Source organism: Trichomycterus rosablanca, chromosome 7 (genome assembly GCF_030014385.1).
Source record: "Trichomycterus rosablanca isolate fTriRos1 chromosome 7, fTriRos1.hap1, whole genome shotgun sequence".
Taxonomy (NCBI): Eukaryota; Metazoa; Chordata; class Actinopteri; order Siluriformes; family Trichomycteridae; genus Trichomycterus; species Trichomycterus rosablanca.
This window is the reverse complement of record NC_085994.1, coordinates 10,157,103-10,163,503: the sequence shown is the minus strand read 5'-3', so window position 1 is coordinate 10,163,503 and position 6,401 is coordinate 10,157,103.

Sequence of the window (6,401 nt, the reverse complement as noted above, 5' to 3'; positions counted from 1 at the left end):
GTCATAGCATTTATAGAGAACTTCCATCATTAGCTTTATGAACAACATTTCATAATTGTGGTAACTGTAAAAATGTGGACAAACGTACAACTATACTATTAAACCTTGATCATTTTAGCCACACAGATTATTAACAGATGCATTAAATAAAAAATCAATCGAGACGCTCAGGTGGCGTAGCGGTAAAAACACACACTAGCGCACCAGAGCTGGGATTTCGATTACATCGTATCGAATCTCAGCTCTGCCATCCAGCTGGGCTGAGCGGCCACATGAACAACGATTGGCCTGTTGTTCATATAGGGGTGGGGTATAAAGCCGGACATGGACTCCTCGTGACTGATGCACTACGACCTCTGCTGGCTGATTGATGCCGCCTGCACAGAGGCGTGGAAAGAGTGCGGATCAGGGTGTGTCTGTCCGTACACAAGGCTGATTCGCATATATGCACTCGCCTGGTGTGGGTGACAATGTGAATACGGCTGCTGCCCACGTGTCAGAGGTGCGTGGGTTAGCTTCATTCTTCTCAAATCAGAGCGGGGGTTGGCATTAGTGGAGAGGAAGCGTGACGCAATCGGGCAATTGGACACCCTATAAAAATATAAATGAAAATATATTTTAAAAAATAAATCAAGTGTCAAAAAATTCCACTATTCCATTAAGTCAGTTTATGTGTAACAGCTATACTCCCAAAAATGGCTTGTCATTAATTATTCACGTATTTTGTAGTTTATGCTGCATTAACATTTGAAAGCTAAGTTTTCTCCCTGCTTTTTAATTATACTGATATAATTGTTTCCTTTTTCTCTGTATTTTTTCTCATAAATTGTTTTAAGCAAATAAACAAAAAAAAATTTGTTATTGCTGGCATTCCACTGTTTTTTGCTATTAAAATATCCAACGAGACTTCTCTTATACAAGCACCAACAGCTTCATTGTAGTAGGTTGAATGTATTCGAGATCCCAGCTCTGGTTCCAGCGTGAGTTTCTTAATTGGTTTTCGTTGCAGTTGCACTAAAGCCTAAGATCACCATATGCAGTGCCAAGCATTATTTGGAATTGTGTAAAGCACATTATCAGTGGACTCTAGAGCTGTTGAGACACAATCTGTAAAGACACATAGTCATATGTGACATGATAAATTAAACTCTAATATCTGGCAGTCAAGGCAAGTAGTGACTTTGGTAACTGCTTGAACTGTTGAGTTTATTAAAGTAAGAAAAAGATTGTTCGTAAGGTTTGGGCATGCTTTCTGTTAATGAAAGTGCATACAAAGTCATTGTGTTCACACACTTTTAGTACTTCATAAACATACTCGTTGGCGTACAGCAGATATTTGTGAGCAGTAAATTACTGCTAGTTTAAAATTTGCATCAATAAACCTACTTAAATACAAAGTCAAATCAATATTTACACAGGCATCTGCCGCACCCATAGACAATCTCCCTTCTACTACAGTGTCTTTAATTCCCAGCTCTGACAGTTGGCGATTGTTTTACCAAGAATTATCTGCTCACCAGGCCGATGAAGACGGGAGGAGCTGTTAAAGACATAATGTTTGGTTCTGTGTAAATACAAATGTTTACACTCATGACAGACTGCCAAGCATCGTTTTTCAGTCACTTAACGATTTAGATTCACCTAAAGTGAAGTTAAGTAGGGTGTTTCTTTACATTTTGTCTACTCCTCTGTGCTTTTACACAATGCTTAAAGGACACAGTAGGGCACCTTAAATATCAACATGTGCCTATGCAAACCTGACAGATTGCCACCTGTGGTAAGATTAGACCACTCAAACACTCGCTAGTTTAATCATTAACAAAATGGAATAGTGCAGGAACAACAGTTCTCCCTGGAAACTGTTTTCTATTAGTAAAGCTACATTAGCTCTTAGTTTGATGAGACAGAAGAAAAAAACACCAGCATGTTCCAAAGAAAAACGAATTTACAAAAGTAACCAGGATTTAACTGCATCTGTCTAAGTGACTGGCACTTGTCGTACCAACAGTAATCCAGGCATCAATATTGATGGTAAATCCAAGGCAACAGGTTAAAATGACCCAGGTTTCTATAGCGTCTCCTAGGGGATGCACTAATAGCTGTATCTTTTGTCATAACATTTAGAAATCTTATCTGGTCACCATGTGCTTTTGTGTAAAATGCAAGGTTTTCTGACCTTCAAACCAGTACAGGATGAATTACATCAAGGCCATAGCTATGATTTGAACATTGGAGGAGACCAAATCCACCAGAAGATGGGGGTGGAGTGGTTGTCCCTGCCATTCTAAAACGCTTCTGTCATTTCAACAACAGATGGGAACAGTGACAGATTCTAACATTACACAAAGTGAATATGTTTATTTATCATTTTTACATCAGCACTGGGGGGGGGGGGGGTTTACACATCTTCAGTGATTAACCCAGGGTCATAGGGTCATTGTGTTCAGGCAACTGCTAAATAAAATTAACCTGGTACTGGTGCCAGTTTTTAATTTTAATTCATGTACTTACTGACATTGGAATCAGATCAAGTTCTTATCATTACTTTATCAACAGATGTCTGTTTCACACAGGTATCAGACGAGACCAGCACTCTTATCAGCCTCTATTTGCCTGTTTCTAACAGTCAGATGCACAACTCACTTAACTCATAAATTTTACATGGTGGACGAACATGACATGTTAAAAATTCGCACAATCCCATGTTTTTAATGTTGCCAGTACTTTAACGCATCAAACCGAAGTTCCTCTGTGCCAAACTTGTGGAACAGTAACGAGTGCTTTCAAAAACTGTTGCCACAAAGTTGTATATCATTGATTGTGTACACCTGTTAGAAGTTGGTGTGGCTTAAAACTCTTCAAATTAGTTATTAAAAGTGATGTCCACATACTATCTGTCATAGTTTATGTTTGGTTTACTACAAATTCATAGCATTGAACAGTATTTCTTTTTACAGTAAAAAAAAGCTTTGATGCAATATTTTAAAGCATTTTAACAAAGCCAGCCAGTTATGGTAATGGTAATGGTAGTTAAGTAAGGTTAAACAAAAATATGGTAACATGGAAAAACAGCATTGGCAAAAAGCAATGGTGGTTAAGAGCCAGGTCAAGCACCCTAAAAACATCCACAAAACGAACCACAAAATTCAATAAGCACCTCTAGGATCCTGTATTATACAAAACTATGCTAGCCCACCAGTGATAAGACCGGAGTTCCGATCTCAGCAGGGCTATCAGCCAGCCAGATGTCTACGTAAACATGATTGGGTATGTCTGGGGATGGATTGGCTTCTTGTCCAGGGTATTTCTGCCTTGCACCCATTGTTTGCCAGCAGAACTGGACCTGTCCCAATCCTGACCAGGATAAAGCAGTTTATGAAAATAAAAAATAAATTTTAAACACACCTTTTTTTACCCCAAAGTGGTCCTGAAGGCTGAAGCCTGTTTAAGGCTGCCATGTGAACAATGCCTTTCCTGCTGGATGCTATAGGAATCTACAATGACTGCACTCTCAATGTCCAGAAACCCACTATCAGACTTCAGCCACAGTCTGAAGTAACATATGTGTTTTTTTTAGTTTTGTTAGAATTAATTTTATTGTTACATATCTTATTTATTCTTTATTTATTCTGATTAATACAAATTATTCTTTAGGCCAAAGTTTCTTCATTATAATATTTTTCCTTGCCACTGTTGATTGCTGTCTGCTCATCTGGGGTTTTGGTCTTGAATATCTCTTAAAAAACGATTTCCATTGTAAAAAAAAAAACTGTTAAACAAATACATTTTACTTGACTTGATCTCCATTTCAGTCTTCCCTCAAAGGACTGGAAGAACTTGAATTTTAAAGAATTTTAACACTTAATTGTGACCATTACTTGGGGCATGTAAGGTTGGCTGGATGAAATTATTACACTGTTAAAAATTTTCAATCATTTCAATAATTATTTATTGCAATAAATAAACAACCTCTAAGTTTATTTTGAATTATGGGCTTTTTGGATGCTTTATGTTTCTTAAACAAGTTATACACTCTCTCTTTGCATTTCAGAGTGTTATCATATGATCACGTCACTTAAGTCTGAGTAAACATTTGGGTAAAGGAACTGCAGCACGTGGATATGACAGCGCAAGAAGAATTACAGGTCTAAACTCTCTCATCATTAGGGATGGGCAATATAGCAAAGAAAAACACTTTTCATTTAATTCATTTAATATACATATCAGTATTAGATTTTAACATTTTAATAACCATTTTATGACAATTTATTGCCACTCCTAATGTTTTAATATTATTAAAAAAAAACTGAAAACCCTATTTGTCATTGACATACATTGTCATACATTAGAAGAGGTTTTACTTTGTTAGAAACAGCTTTGTAGCACTGCAATGTTTTATTGCATTTGTTCTTAAACTTCTTTGTCAGCTAAAAAACTGGTCACAACTACTGCCACTATCTCTAATGACTCCAAACATTAATATATAATAATTAAAGGTCACCCCCAAGTGTTGTGGTTGGCAAATAACTCCCTGTTCTAAAGAAATATCCTGAAAATATGCAGTTGAGGTCAAAATGTTTGTCATTGCAGTATTGAAACTTTAATAATTTGTAACTGTTTTTGTATCACTGAGTAAAAGGAATTCCCATTCTAAGTTTGTTGTGGGTTGTCAGAAAATTATCTACATCAAAAATGAATAAGGATCAATTTAGATTTCTAATTTGGTACTGCAGTAAGCTTAAAATTTTAATTTAAATTCATGGCACTGCCATTCAGTCTACAGTTTGTGATTTACTACAACTCTGTGGCTATATTAATAAATCATATTTCTAAAGAGAAAATAGAAGCCACAAATAAGTATGTGTTCAAATCATTTAAAAGGAATGCTTTTCAAAAGAAACAATGATACATGGTACATAAAGTGTACAGTATTTTACAATACGTATTGTGGGCAGGTGAAATATAATTGGTTTTTAACTATTTAAAAATAACTATTTTAAAAGTCAACTTCTTAGAAGGTACTGCTCTAGCACCAGGCAAGGTTAATCATCCTCAGATTTTAGATAGATAGATAGATAGATAGATAGATAGATAGATAGATAGATAGATAGATAGATAGATAGATAGATAGATAGATAGATAGATAGATAGATAGATAGATAGATTTTAAGAAATTAAGTACAAATGATTAATTATGTAGGTTCAAGGTGCATAAGAAATATTAAGTAAGTATTGCAGTGCAATGTTGGTAGGTAATAAATATATATGCAATATGTAATATAATAGAAAAATTACTAAAGTGTTTTGGGCATTAAATATCCATAGATGTGCAATGACAAAAGTTTTAAATGTGCATTTCTGTTAATATTTATAAATTCTGCTTCACCAGAGTTCTATCACCTAATCTATATAACTATAAAACAATAAAGCCCACTAGAGACTATCAAACACTGTACCATCTAAGAAAAAACTGTAAAACTGTCTGATACATTCAATGACATGTCGCTGAATGAAGCATACCAAGTAAAACAATACATCACCAAAATGTAACTTTAACAAAACATAAATAAGCAAGCCTGCGACTGTAACTAAAAACTTTGCTTAGTAAAAGTCACGTTACTCTTACCTCTTTGCAGATAGGCAGTTCCCTTGACTCAAGAACATTTAACAAGAAAAGTGCAAAAAATACTTTTGTAGATAAAGCATACAGTAAACATACTGGAACACGTAAACCTTTTAGCAACATTGTAATAAATAAGAAAAACTACAATATGTGACCAGATAACTTGGTGACAGAATAAAGCGTCCCGTTGGTGACAGCTGTTAAACTGACTTGGTGCAGCAACGCGATTTGTGAACGCACCCTCACCTGACACACACTTGCACACCTCGATGCCACATGTGCTCAGTATGCTCAGAGCTGCCACCTAAATACACTTCTTAATTCAAAAACCAAACAGAAACACGTAAATACTGCTGCTAAGTACAATGACAGTGCTACTTAGTACATCTAAACATCTTTTAGAATTGAATAGCTAGAATTGTTCCTGTGTGTTAATGAGTTTCAAATATTTTAGATAAATGACATGCCTTGCAAATATTTTAATATTTTGTATTGTATTCAGTGATGTGGGTTCTTACAAAAATACTGAAGGTTTTTCTGCAGTTGATCTCTGCTGAATAAAAACACCAGCATGTGTTGCAGGCTTCTGCCAAAAACCACTTGTTGGTTTAAAATAATAGGACTGATCAGTGACTGACAAAACAACACTGAAACATGTTTAAAACACAGTGTTTGCTTGTGCTTAAAACATCTTGCCCAGGTGAGATATTTTAAGTAGGGGCTGATAACAATGTAAAAGTGTGAAGAAACACAATTCAGATTATGTTTGTTATCAAGT